At 44.6% G+C, this 14,912-nt stretch overlaps 1 protein-coding gene across 6 annotated transcripts in view; it reads right to left on the minus strand.

Annotated features, from left to right (window-relative positions):
• SGCD (sarcoglycan delta) overlaps window positions 1–14,912 on the minus strand; it is a 1,261,231-nt gene that overhangs the window by 919,834 nt on the left and 326,485 nt on the right. For 2 of the 6 annotated variants that reach the window (XM_069653946.1, XM_069653943.1), the window contains exons 2-3: window positions 10,753–10,827; window positions 10,246–10,307 (exon numbers count right to left, since the gene is read on the minus strand). The gene's annotated coding sequence lies outside the window, so the exon portion shown is untranslated. Of the gene's footprint in view, window positions 1–10,245; window positions 10,308–10,715; window positions 10,828–14,912 lie in introns of all 6 variants that reach the window. The other 4 variants (XM_069653944.1, XM_069653941.1, XM_069653945.1 and 1 more) reach the window with 2 other exon arrangements.

Below are 14,912 nucleotides of genomic sequence, written 5' to 3' on the forward strand. Positions count from 1 at the left end.
TAACTCAAAATGGTGGCCTGGCTCCCAAAATGGCCAGACCACGAGGCTCCTTTGTCCTGTCCGCTGACCGTCTTGCTCCCTTCACCTTCTCCAGGTCGAGCCGACCCGGGGCCTTCCTTATTTGGGCATGTACTTTCCCGCGAAACACGGATGCTTTCGCGGGCTTCTACATGCCTGGTGTGTGCCTCCAGGATGTGGGCTGGGATGTCTGGTCCCAATACACATCCTGGGTGCCAGAGAGTCTAGGGTGGTGTGAATGCCTGGCACCACCGTGGTCCGTGATAGGTCCACGTATGGTGTGAGTGTTGATGAGCGGATCTCCCATTGGGTCCCCTCTGTTTTGGCACGAAGGGAACCGTGGCTAAGAGGGGGCTGGAAACACCACTACCATGTCGATCTCCTGAGTTCTCACGAACGAAGGAATACAGGAGCCAAGTATCCTGCAACCAAGAGGCTGAACCGAGGAATCGCTGGTGACCCGCTGAAGGACTTCTCCTCTGCACTGCTGTCGCCTTGTGAAACCCTTTTTACCTTTGATCGAACCAGAAGGCCTGTACTGGTACTTCGACCCTTGGAATAGCGGGAACAGCTATTCTCGGCATCTTCACCATCTCCTGCTAGTAAGCCTTCGGAAGCGTCTCTGGGCCATCCAGCAGACTGACCAGCTTACACAGGAGTCTTGCTCTGTAACCGCCGCCAGGTTGTGTAGTATTTTGAGTCCTTGTCACTCTCACACGCTTCGTACACTTGGCGTTCCCAGGTCTGAAGTGAGTAGTGTACATTTGCTCAGATACACACGGCCGCTCCGTTGCCCTGCTGTGGTAACAAACTGTGCGGGTTTCTTCGTTTGGGACGTCTTTTACTCAACTCTGCTGTTGCAGACTCAACACGACGACGAGACGTCCCCTGCTCTTCTGAACCTGCCAGCGACTGAAACTGACGCGGAGAAGCCTGGGTCTGCTTGCATCGGGGACCGGTGAGTAGCATAGCTAGGAACTGGTCGCCCTCCTGCAGAAGCCCATAGCTTTTCCCCGCTGTGTCAAAACAGCACGCCTTTCCGAACTCGCGCTCTGCTTCTGCCCACAGTGGAGGCTGCGCTTGAGTTGCGGAACACTGTTCTTCTTCATTTGTGCACTAAACTGAACTGCCTGATTTCCCTCGAAGAGACTCCCCTTTTGCCCGTTGGCACCCGCGTGTGCAGGTACTTTTGAGCACAAGGCTCCACTCTTCGTAGGGCTCGGGCTTCCTTTTAGTTAGGTGCCTCTGAAGGCGGACTGGGTCTAAGCATTATTTCGCACTGCCTGTTTTCCTTCCCTTTTAGGTGGACTACACATTTCGTGCATCTAACGCTTGAGCCTTGTTGTATTTGTATATATATTGTATTGGTATGGTATGTGTTGGTTTACTAGAGTTATATTGTGATTTCTCGCTACGGTCATTGTTTTAAAGGCCTTGGAATAATTGTGTATATATTTTTAATATAACACCTGTTTGGAGTAGTTTGTAAGTGTCCTTGCTTTCTGTGCTCATTGCGGGCTTTCAGTCACCCTCACCCCTCTTGAGACCTAGTCTTGACCGCCGCGATCGCTACCCTGATTGGTCTGGCTTGTCCAGAGGTTACCCTGTTCCAAGTAATTAGGTTGGCCTTCTGAACTTCTGCGCCACCAGGACAGAGTTCAGAAATCCGTCTTAACACAAATGTTTTGGCTTATAGGTAACTCTAACGCACCACCTAATAGCCAAAACTAAAAGCGTAAGACAACACAAACCCCTCTGTCTGATCTGTGCAGAGTCAAATGCTGAGAAGAATGACAACATGAGTAAAAATGATCATTAACTTGAAGAATCATCCATGTGGGGCAATCCTGTAGTGAAACGAAATAGCAACAAATCATTTTAAAATGGTAGCATGTTCGCCATCATAATTGAAATTATGGCTGGGTTGGTGGTGGGCTCCATGGTGAATTTTGATGCTTAAAATAAATACAAAATAACTTCAAGAAAAAGATAAATGCTAATCCAAACTCCTAAATACTCTTCCCTTTGAATATGCCGAACATGGGAATCCCATTTGCACCTGATTTATATGAGGCTTTGAAAAGTTCTGCATCCGATGGAAGGATGGAAAACATACTGATGCATTGCGCTTATAGCATGTGGACAATGGCCTGCTTTGAGGGTGATCGTTAATGGGTAAGAGGTGCGACACAGGTTCCTTCAGATGTGGGTCCTCTGTGGAATTTGAGGAATCCTGTAATGAGGTACCGTGATTAGTAGGATTATTTTCGTGTCTGTCTGGCAGAATGCAATATCTTTCCTGAGTTTCATCTGCATTTGACGCTTAAAAGTCAGGAAAATGATAGTGAATCAGGAAAAACTATTTTACAAAATCGGATAATCGTATGGATATATACATATATAGACGTATTGTACTTTCACAAATCAGTTGGAAGTAAAGCCTTTTTAAACCCACCATAACTTTGCTGCTGTTTGCTGTTTATGCCCCAATGCTCCCCAAACCACAAGGCTGCAGAATATACTTCACCGATGATCCCTAACAAGGGTACAATCATTATGCAGTTGTGCGCGGTCTTGAGAACTGTCTTTCTTGGGTTGATGAAAATATGTTTAAAATAGCATTGACCTGTAAGGCAAAGACAATGTTCTAATGCATTTGGCTTAATTTGCATACCCACAAAGGTTTGCTCATTTGGCTCTGAAATGGAGGTGAACTTCCAGTGATGGCTACTGGGTGACGCTGTGGCATGTGTGACTTGTCTCAAATGGCTCATTCCACATATATATTACAGGGCCTGCGCTAGTGGCCCTGTGATTATGGTTAAGTGGCTCAACCCATAGAAAGAACACTTTTTGAGTGTCTTATAACTTTGCCCCCCCAGACAAATCCTCACAAAACTTGGCAAAGTTATGGGGGTTGGGGGCCCAAACAGTGTGGTTTTTCCCATAAACGCAGTGGTTTTTTTTTTGCTCATGCCTACAGCCCAATTTTCACCAAATATGCAATAGGAGAAGCAGTTTGGTCTCAAACGCATGCTTCTGTAAATTTGGTGGAAATCAATCCAGTGTTTTTTTTTTAAATTACCAAAAAGTAGGTAAAATAAATTAGTGATATCTGGGTTCAGTCCACAGACTCAGTTCACTGTTCGGTCTGGACACTGGCATCCAAATGGTCCAGGGGCCATCCTGAGGGCTGTGGACGTCGGACGTGGCCGCTAATTGGATGATGAAAACCGTGAGGTGCATCATATTTTTTCGGAAGTGCCCGCCATGTTGGATTCGCGGACAGCGCCAGTACTCCGAGGACATCACAGTAAAAACATATTAAATAACACAATATTGCACTTGTCAAACTAATTAAACAATCTCTAAGGAGGTGAGGGGTGAGGAGGATGGCATTGGATATCGCCATAAACAGTCCAAAAAGGGGCGTTTTTCTTCTTTGATGTCTGCAAACAGTCCGGGGAAGTCCTGAGATGTTCGGTGGCATCTGAGATGCTCAGTGCATCTATGCTTATTTCTGCATTTCAGGGTTGGTGAAAAGCAGTTTTAGGTTGGCTTATAACTTTGATGCCACTCAATGAAACTGCATGAAATTTTCGAATGTAATGCTAGACCTTATTATGAATAGTTCTGCAAAGTGTGGTGCTGTTTTGTCAAGAGGGAACAAAATTAGAGGGGGGATCCCAAAATATTGTAATGGCTTATATAGTGGTGCCATTTGATGAATCTGCACAAAAGTTTGCAAAAGGATTTTGGATCTAGATATGAATGTCTTTGCAAAGTTTGGTGGGATTTAGTCAACAGGGAGCAACATTAGAGGGGGTCTCAACATTTTTAGATGGGTTATAACTTTGTTGCCGTTTGACGAATGTGGACAAAGGTTTTCCAAAAGATTATCGACCCAAACATGAATGTTTGTGCAAAGGCTGAATGGATTTTGTCAAGTGAGGGCTCAGTTATATGTCTATTGTATGTACGTAAATTTTGCCACTTTTGAAAAAATACAGCATGAGTGGATTTGCAGCAAACTCATGTAAGGAGCATTGGTAATGACCTGAAAGCATGGTTTTGCAAATGTGTCCGTGTTTTATCTTTTGAAAAGCGACATAATGTAGGTACACAAAATAGGGATATACCTTTGGTGAATGAGGTATAGCCTGTGGCCATGAGTAGTGGCCATATTGTCTGGGTCGAGGCTATGACCCGGACAATCTGGCTACCGGTCATGACTACGCGGGACCAGCAATGGGGTTAAAGTGGGCATGGCCACCAGGGACCGGCTATGTGGTAAAGATTTTTTAAATTGGGATAGGTTTGAAAGGGAAAACAAATTTGCTTGTGGGTACAGGTTGAAGTGCTGGGTGGGATTGCAGCAAATAGGCACGAGGAGGGTCAGAAAGAACTGGAAAGCATGGTTTTGCAAATATGTCTTGGGTAGTGGGCCAGGCCCTTGGCATACGCAAATGTGTACTCTGATTTTCTCATTGGGGAATGCGGCATTGATGATTAAATTGATTTGTCCGATATATCCTGCGGCCTATAACATGGTTTGTAAGGGAGCCAAAACTCCAAAGGTTCCCAATGATAGTAGCTATCGGTGAGCATGCAAACCTTGTTTGGTAATGGTGCTGGAGAATGGTTGGAACCATTCATTTCCTGTTTGTCGATTTTTAGAGAAGTTAGCGACTCTTGATTTGTGTTCACATGTATAGTTTATTGGTTGGTAAATAGCCAATTGTCCTGGCACGCATGCTAGGTGCATGTGAGAAAGAAGCCAACACGTGTTTCGACCTAACTCTTTATCAAGGCGGAGGGCAAATGGTGGTTGGTCCGTAATAAGGGCACTTGGGCCTTAAATGTTCGAACAAAGTCTGTTCTGGTAGGTGGCTGCGTAGCCAATCTTATTGTCTTCAGTTCAGTTCCCGTCATTCGGCAGTGTATACCCCACTTTGGGAACCCGGGGTGCCAATGGCCTTTATCTCCATTGCAGGGGCTGCAATGGAGGATAATGGTCTAGAGCCCTTGTTATTTATTTATTTTTAATGTGCCGAAGACATCAGGGCCCACACAGACACACTTCGCTTGGCCCGATAACTTCGGCTGCTGGTGCGTTATCCCCTTTCCAGTTGCTGGAACGGGGTATGAACACCACATTATTCCTAATCGCATAACACAAAATGCTAATGGAAATGTTGGAAAAACGTATTGAATCTATGTACTTTACTGAGAAATGTAAAGTAGATGGAGTCTATAAGATTTTATTTTTAGTTCTATTTTTGAACTGTGAAAGGTGGTTCCTGAAGGAAACTTTCTTTTCTTGTTTTAATTTTTTTTTTTCAGGAGAGGTTAGACTGTAAGGTGAGGAGAGAAATGAGGGAAGAGGCACCAAGCACTAATATGGAGCAGCAGGTGGACAGGGGAAGATGTTGCGTGTGTGTTACTTCTAAGGTAGTGGGCAGTGTTTCTTATGCTCCTTGATTACAGCTTCAAACACACTTCGAAATTGCTTCCCCCTGCAGAGTGGTGTGTTGCAGTATGTACCGAGGACTGTTGTCTTCCAAAGATATTGATCAACATCCTCTTTTATTTCTTGCAAGGTAGCTGGTGGGATTTTGTGTCCCACAGAAGTAGGCTCTTTGGTTACAGTATTGGTTGAGGAAGATGAGGTGGAGGAAGACGGCCTCCTACTTGCTAAGAAAGGAACAATCTTTCTGAGAGCATTGTGTTAGTTGGATTTGCTGTGGCGGCGCATGGAGGTGGTCCTCTAGGAGTACTGCCAGGTAGTCCGCGACTTCAGTGCATTTTACTTGGTAGCTTTAGCCTTTGGTACATTCCCAACAGTGGTAAAGAACTGCCACACCCATGATTCTCTCTGGGTGCTAGAGGTAGGCACTTCCTCTACCTCATCTTCTTGGTCCTCTTCATTGTCTTTGAAAATACTATGCTTTTTTTGTTGTGTGGGTCCTCCAGCTGGTGGTGGTGGTGGCTCTTGGGGAGGAGGGATGGCAATAGCTGATGCCATTTTTAAGATAAATAGCATTTATGCTACTATTCTTCCAAGTATGTGCTTTGTAGTAGATTGTGAATGGATAATGAGTAAGTATAGGTGTAGGAGCTGTGCAAGGGTACATTTTGAGCTTGAAAGGTCCTAGATCAGTAGACAATGCAGTTCCGAACTGTCCACGAAGCAAAGACCCGAATGAGAAGTGCAAACACGTTCATGGACACGTAATCATGCACCCTGCGAGCCATGGTCATGTGGCACTGTCCGGAAAGTCTGCAATGACGTCAGATGTTCGAAGACGTCGACGGATGCAAAAACAGTGGAAAAGGTATAGAAGTGTTCAAAATTATGCTAGAAGGTGGGAAATGGCAGAGTTATGGTGAAACTTTGTAAATTGGACAGAAATGTTTCTATATAGGGGCGAGTATGATATTAGTAAGTTGTAGGAAAATAGCATGCACTGGTAAAAACCCATGAAATTCTCTGAAAAAAACGTTGTTAAAGAGACACTATGGTTAAGTTGCACCGATAAAAACCTATAGCATTCAATGAAAAAACCTTGTTAAAGAGACGTTATGGTTACAAGTAAAGCTGAAAAACATCAGAATTTCGCCAGTTATGGTAAGCTAAGCAACCATAACTCGCGCCACCACCATGCACTGCTAAGACTAACACCCAGGATATCAACGATGACATCACAAATGTCATTGATGACATCACTGATGACATCACAGGTAAAATTAATTTTGATGAAAAGTCTCTACAGGGGGTTGTGTTTATAATGTTGGTAACAAGATGTCAGGGGTGATTATGTAATGTTAAACATGTAATATCTAGCTAATAATGTAATACTTACTACACACTTGTGCTAGTACAAACACTACATATGAAGACCAACAATGCACACAATTCAGAGGCACATACAAGGAAACTAAAGTAAGGAAAATAGAAACAGCATCATCAGAAAATGTTAATAGCATTAAAGGTTATCTTTATGTATACAAATGAATTGTGTCTTTGAGGCCTGCCTATTGCCCCATGTACGTACACCATGATCTGAGACCAAACCCTAGGGAAAGTACTTTAAGAACATAGGACAAGGTTAACATCTGGATGTACAGCACCTTTTGAATTTTAAAAATCTGACTGTCAGTGAACAAAACCACCTGGCCTAGATGTGTCAGGGAACAAAAACAAGTGGGCCAAATATGTGATGTCATCTGTGATGTCATCAATGACATTTGTGATGTAATCTTTGATGTCCTGGGTGTTAGTCTTATCAGTGCACGGTGGTGGCGCGAGTTATGGTTACTTAGCTTACCATAACTGGCGAATTTCTGAGGTTTTTCGGCTTTACTTTTAACCATAACGTCCCTTTAACAAAGATTTTTCATTGAATTTCATAGGTTTTTATTAGTGCAACTTAACCACAATGTCCCTTTAACAAAGTTTTTTCATTGTGTGTATATATATATATATTTATATATATATATATATATTTATTTCCATTGCTAAAAACATTTAACTCGCACAAAAGATGTGGTTAATATTTTCTCCCAATAAATGTCTTGCACGGACCCCTCCAAAATGGAAATTTTGGGGCACATTCCAATAAATGGTTCCAAAGTTACTAAGAACGCTCAAAAATACCGTTTTTGGCCTATTCCATTCATTTTCCGATAGAGAAAAGGGTGCTTCCTTTGAACACCTGTAGCGCAAAATCCAGTGGACGGATTTTTCCCAAAGTCTTAACATAAACCCAAATTCTTTGGTCTTTGCTTTGCTCGCGATTGACTGAAGTTTTTTTGCGAAGGAACAAATGCTTCGTTCTAATACTACTTGTCTGTGTTCTATAGACGTTATAGGGGCCATGCTGAAAAGCCTATACTCTCCATGCTTCAAACATGTTGAAGATTTTGAAAAGGATCTGATGGAACTCCTCAATGAGAGTTTTTGAGCGCAAGCCGTACCACACTTTTCAAACAGGGCAACACATTTGTCAGGACCGTTTTTTGCTGACTACAGTCCTCCCTGACTGAAAGTCCAGGAGGCCTTGTCAGGGCCATTCTGGTTCTTTGGCTCTCCAGTTGCTTGAGACCAGGCTTATTTGAACTTTCTATGTATGAATCTAAAACCTAGACCGGCCCTGCATGATTGGTTGCAGGTAGTTTGTGTGCCATGGCGGGCTTGGACCACTTGTTAAACTGCCGGTTTGCGTTTACCTTTAAGCTTGATTAATGGTGCATAGGGTACGTGAATAACCTTTTCAAGGTGTGCCATGAGTGTTATTTGTTTCCAATTTCTCGCTGAACATGTGTGTAAGAAGAGCATTTGGAAGAGACAGTTCTATGCACAGGCAGCGCTGGTGAAATGCACGTTCCTATTGAGATACCTGCACAGACATTGTATCCAATGCTTTCACTGCGCTTTTCTGTTCATGGCACAATATTGTAACCTGTATAAACTGAATGAAAGGCCTGAGAAACGACAGAGACTTTGCCATTCATAAGGGCAGAAAACGCAGGATGGTATTCATAGCAGCAGGGGGCGCTCAGGAGTAATATCAGAAAACAATTCACAGAAAGGGCAGGAAGGCATGGAGCATTGACTAGGCACTGCTGGGAGTCTCTGTTCTCCTTCACTGGAGTGGCAGCTCTGCTAACAGATAGTTTGGACTTTCCCTACCGGGAGAGTGAACAGAATCTCCGCCAGTGTCTGCTCTGGGCTGTCTCTCCCTTGAGACTCCCTCCGTAAAGCCTCTGCTCTCCTTCTCACTGTATCCAGTCTACAGCTCTCTCCTTTCTGGAAATCTCCACTCGTGTGCCTGGTAAACTCGGCTCTGCTGTCCCTCCCAAAAATCTCTCTGTCTCCCTCATTGTGAATCACTATTCTGCTTCCTGAGATCCTCCACTCTCCTTTCCTTGGGCTTTCACTCATTTCCTCCAAGTCTCCACGTCACCTCCTAAGAACGTAAGCTCTCCCTGCATTAAGTCTACCCTCTATTCCATGTCTCCAGGGAATCTTAGAAAATTCGCCCAAAAGTCTCTGAGCACGTAACCATGAGTGTCCTCTCCTTTCATCTAAATCTCTACTCATACTCCGGGGACTCTTCTTTCACATTCTGATACGTGGCTGCCCCCTGTGGGATCTCCATTGATACTACACAAAGTCTCTGATCCCCCACGTAGAGGTCTCTGAGTGCTCTCCCAAGAATGCCGGCTTTCCCTCAAAGCGTCACCACACTCCATCCCTATGGACTCGCTCCTTGCCCTGCCAATTGTGGCTGGTCTTCATCCTCGGAGTATCTGCACACCCTCTTCACTCCCTCGCTTAGGAGCCGCAACACACCTACTTCTCCATGCTACATCCTTCCACAGCCCAAGCTTTGACATTTACCCATCATTTCCAATAAAGACACAGACATGCCGGGCATAAGAGAGTGGAGACTTCCTGTTGGCCAAGGACGGGGCTCGGGTTTATAACTTCAGATGAAGTGCATAGCTTGGGGACAGGTAGGAATTAAGCAACAGGCATAAAACAGATCATTAAACCTATTAAAATGGCAGGAGATGCCTTGGCCAAGATCCATCAGTGTATAATAACTTTATGCACGGCTCCAGAAAGGGACACTTCTCTTAGAACCAATATAAAACCTCTCGCGGAAGGTGTAAGATCATATGCCTGATCACATAAATCATATGAAGAGCTCAATGTCTAAACATCTCAAATCTGGGCACTCTGCGACATCCCAACACTGCCTGAGACACAATGGCAAAAACATGCTTTTCATACTGAACTACCTGTTACAGTTGTTTAGCTTCATGGTTGTGAATACCAAACTCAATTTCAGTATGGCTCAGTGGTGACAGCAGGTGCTGTGGCTATCAATTCATACACAGAACAACTCTCAGTGTCAATAAATGCAGCACTCGAATATATTCAAGTCATTGAATTATTGCTTGGTCAAAGAGCCTGGAATGCTCATGCGATATCCAATAATGACACAATATCCTAGGTGTGTGCTATCAAAAACGTCACCAAAAAACATTGCAATTATAAATCACAATACAACAAATTGCATAAAACATATATACATCTGAATGTGACATACATCTCTGTAAAACGTACAACATTGTATACATAGATTGAAAACTTCAAAAGAAGTTTCTTGTTTTAGGACACAGAACTTCATATTCCAACATGTTTCAGCCTCCATTTACCAAGTGCGGGATCTTCTTCAGGGAAGTAAAGATTTCAGTGACTGAAGTCAGTAGAATATTAACTATGAAAAACAGACAAAAACTATGAATTAAGTCAAAAATGGGAGGCAGCTGTGTTGTACAATAGATTAATAAGAGGGAAACATTATCGTTGTCTCCCTTCGATCAGTTGAAATGGAAAGAACACTATAATGGAAGTAATAATATCGCAGGCCATACAAATGACAGGGGTGAACCTTAAGAAACATTAAAAGGGAATACATGTCCTACCTTCCAACAAACAGAGGGTCACTAAGCAGCATTGATTAACAGAGCAGAACTACTGACCTGATGTCAAAAGGCATTGGATACTTTGTTCGAGTCGCAATACACATTAGGTCAACAGTGCGGAGAAAGACTCCTTCTTGTATTTCCCCTAAACATGCATCACTCATCACTAGTGACTCTTGATATGGACCTGCTTAACTCACATTAAAGGAGGGCTTTGGTATCCACTGTCCCACTCACCCTGGCATGTGTGTCAAGATAGGTGACTTCTTGTAGATTGCAGAAGTGAATGCTTCTCTATGTTGCATGGAACATCTAGAAAAAAGAATGGGTAGTTGGTTTATAAAAAAACTTGGTCGTACCAATCATAAAGGTTGCATCATAGTTAGCATTTCACCTTTCCCAGAGCAGGCCAAATAAATAACAACAAAACGCTCTGTTGACTACAAGCAGATGCTCTCTGTGTTATTCTTTTCCTTAAGCCAATTCTAGATTTTCCAATTCCCTTGCATTCCTAACCAGCTTGAATGTCCTGCTGGTGTTTGATCTTGAGGTTTACACTCTCTTGAACCCAGGCCACGTGAAAGGTAAACCATTGCCTTGCATGCAGCCTGTTCATACGAAGGTTATAAGCGCTTTAATATTCTAGTAGTGCCAATGTCGATGTTTCTTCTAAGAAGAGCAAAGTCCCTTGATAGATGTGCAATGTCTTGTACTTTCTGATTTCCCCTACGCAAACTTTACCAAACATGACCCACAAAAGTTTGGTGATACACAAATATTTCCGGGTCACGTTTGCTTTTGGGGGTGCTAACAAGGCCCCATGCAACCCTCCAAGGCATCTCTATGCCCTGCTGCCTACTCCCACTGGTAATAATGGCCTTCGTATCCTCTCTACAGCACCCCACAGATAGTTAAAACCTATTGTATTTTCAGCACAATATGCCCAACTGCTCTGCAGCGACCTACCAGGCCCCATTGGGGCATTGGGGCATGTTATAGGGGCCTGTGGGTGAAGGCAGCAGCCCGCCCTCCCTACCAGTGCCCTCATTGTGTGCCCCCTGTTGACCTCAAGTTGAAAAGTTTGCAGGATCTCGAACCACCCAACATTTGGGTGGTTCGGTTTATCCTCTAGCCTGTTCGCCGAGTATTATAAGTGCAGAGAGTGGCCTTAATGACAAACAGATGCAGGTCATAGGTATAACCAAGGAGGGGGGTGTACAGGAATGTTCCCTGCGATTGTAAGTCCTGGTCTGTCACATGTCCAGCTACAGTTCCGTCTCAGTGGACACATTAGTTCTTTCAAACCCCCCCTCCCCCCAACCCCATGCAATACAGGACTGGTGGCGTTTAAACAAAACCTCAACATGCTTGATTCAATAAAAATGTTTTGTCCATTTGATCTGCGCACATGCTAGAGTGCCAAAACCATGCATCTGCGGGTGAACATATTGGAAACAGTGAATTGTCCCCTCAAATTCCTTTTCGCAACCCAAAAGGCAATTTTGTGAATCACCTCACACGTACACTGGGGTCACGGGGTGTGCCGTAGAAGCGGCCAAAGCACCCAGCCATTCACAATGGGATGCCCTTTGACCAAAGTCCTCCTGCACCCAATGCCCTCTGTCAGAAGTCAGGCGCAGGGGGTATTGTGATGCTGTCATAGGTCTTTTTAGAACCATGCCAGTACTTTTGGGCCCAGGACGTATAGTCAGTGCTGCAAATCGACACATTTTACTCTGGGAACATCCCTGCAACCTCATGCTGGGGTATGTGTGGTCCGAGTGATGTGGGCTGGGCTGAGGGCAGAGCCCCAGTGCAGGTCAAGCAGCACCCATTCTCCTGAAAGAACCTAATCAAATGTAGCTGGGGAAGCACACATAAGAGGGAGTAAGTCCTGGCGATTTGCATAAAGCAAAGAGCATTTTGGGAACATAAGAGTGACCACAGGATTTTATAACTGAAATGTTTCTGTGATAGTGATTGCAGCATGAAACCCTTCTGAGCAAGCAATGGGCTCTCTGCTCATTTCATACATCACAGCATTCACCCTAACAGTAACATGCCTGTAGTTCACGAGCCATATATACTCATTTGGATGCGAGTCTCAGCCTGTGAAGTACTTTAATTTCCCGAAATGCTTCACAGAGCTTGGAAATTAAGCAGTCCCCCTCACTTAGCATGAGTCTCCTGAAGCGTGCCTCCAGACTAAGGACACGCATACAGGAGAAATCGCTTGGGCTGGTTTTGCGTGTCAGATTTTGGAGACTTGGGCAATCCTCATTTTGCAGGAGCTCAGCTCTATCTTGTTCCAGCCCACTTCCTCCCCTGCTTATGATGCAAATTGACTTGCTCACCTTGCGGACCCCCAGACCCACCCACGTGGAGTCAGGCAGCCAACTCAGGAATAGGTGTCCTTACAACTCCTACACCTTCCAGATCCCTTTTGAGAATCAGGGACTTCCGAGGTATTAATCCTAAATTATTTGTGGACTGGCCACCTATGTTTGCTGATTATTCAGAAAGGGAGTTGACCCGTGGCTGGCATGTGTCACAGCCACTAGGAATTTTGTAATGCCTTAGGTGACTCTACCTGTTTCCAAACCGATACTTCCACCAATCTGACAGATGTGAGCAATTCTCTTAACCCTTAAGTGCCAAAGGTGAGGTATGTCGTCCATAGGATTACCCCCCTGTTGCCAAGGACAAGATACCTCGTCCTTGGCACTTAAGGGGTTAATGAAACAGAAAACGTTAGAAGGCATTGATGGCGAAATACCAAAATCAACAAAAAAGGCCTTTTAAAAGGTTAAAATGCGGCGGCGTTCGTCTAGTGCTAAATCTTCTACGGTAGGTTTCTGGAAGCCTAGCATTAGCACTTCTGCGGAGTCAGACACTGGAAAAGCCAGTATTCTTTTGATAGCGCTAAAGACCACCTTCCGAATTATAGTTAACTTCCAGTATCTCTACCCTACATTTAACTGCCCCGCAGTTTTCTACATTCTGGGACATTCGGGAACATTGCCTTGAGCTTGGTAGTTGCAGAGTACCAATTATACATGATTCTGTGCCAGCCCTCTCCAATTTGTCGGCTTGTACTGCTTCTTGCCACACCATCCCCCAGAGTCGCCTGCCCCTGCCCCCATGCGGTCTACCCACCCAGGACAACTGTCATGACCATTTCACACCATCCGCTCTGATGTTTCGCATCCGTAACTACAAGGGAGCCTTCCATGCGCACGGCGGATGTAATGTATTGCTCGAAAGGCTTACACACTGACGTAGCTGCTTCCGCTTAAAGAAGAAGCCACCACTCCACCTGTCAACAACTTCTCTATGGCCGTCCAAGGTGAATTCGCATTTATAAAGTATGAGTGTTAGTGGAGATGGAAAGACATCTGTTATTTTTGTGACTATTGTACACCACAAATCAAGCCCAGATTTTCTAATTGTGCTTGTGTGTCTTGTTGTAGAATACACACTTGGTCAGGGTCTGGGACCTGCAATTCTCCAAGTATTGTGTTGGACTGCAACTCCTACAATCACACGCCACTAACCAGGCTCAGTAGGGCTGATGGGAGTTGTAGTCCAAAACAACTGCTGAGCCAAAGGTTGCAGACCACCCCAGTAGCTCTCTTATATTCGCTGAACTTAAATCAACTTCTCTAGCCTGCCTCATTGTGATCCGGGGCATTTCACAAATTCAGCAGTATGTGTGCGGCCATACCAGGGAAGCGAACCCCACAATACCGGATCTCCCAACACAATGAAACAAGCATTGCACTGATGGGAACAAGCCAGCCCAACCACCTCACTGATGCCACTCCCCAAGTCTCCCCGAGCTCCCTGGATTACCAAAGCTCTCCCTTCAGGACCAGCTCAGTCTCATCCCAAGGGCCAGGGCTCACGCTTTAGAGTTTCCCGTCTCCGTCACTCCCCTGCGAGCATCATCTGCGCTGCGTGTGGATTGTTTCAGATCACAGTGAGGGGTCTGTGTAAGCTGCATTCCATGTGACAGCATGGCTTGATAGTATGTTATGCTTTTTATAGTGAAATACTTGAATCCGAGAATAAGTCCACTCTAAAAGTAGTGTGTGTGTGTTTGCCCTTAGAGTGGAGGCCCCTAACTTTACGCTTTTGTTGGCTTTTTGTCCTCACAAAATGCCAGCAGAAGCAGTTCTACATCTTACCGGGTTTTGGGGGGGATTGGCTGGGGGCTGCCGATGAAGGAACTGTCAGCATGCTTGCCATGCTGGATTTGTCGGCTGCCTTTGATACAGTTAATTTTGAAACCCTCATTACAAGGCTGTCCTCAAAGGTACAGATCTCAGATGAGGCTTTGAAATGTCCTTTTTGAACAATCGTACCAAACAGGTAAAAATGGGAGATTTTATTTCAAA

Source organism: Ambystoma mexicanum, chromosome 3q (assembly GCF_040938575.1).
Source record: "Ambystoma mexicanum isolate Mex_15411 chromosome 3q, UKY_AmexF1_1, whole genome shotgun sequence".
In the NCBI taxonomy this organism is placed as follows: Eukaryota; Metazoa; Chordata; class Amphibia; order Caudata; family Ambystomatidae; genus Ambystoma; species Ambystoma mexicanum.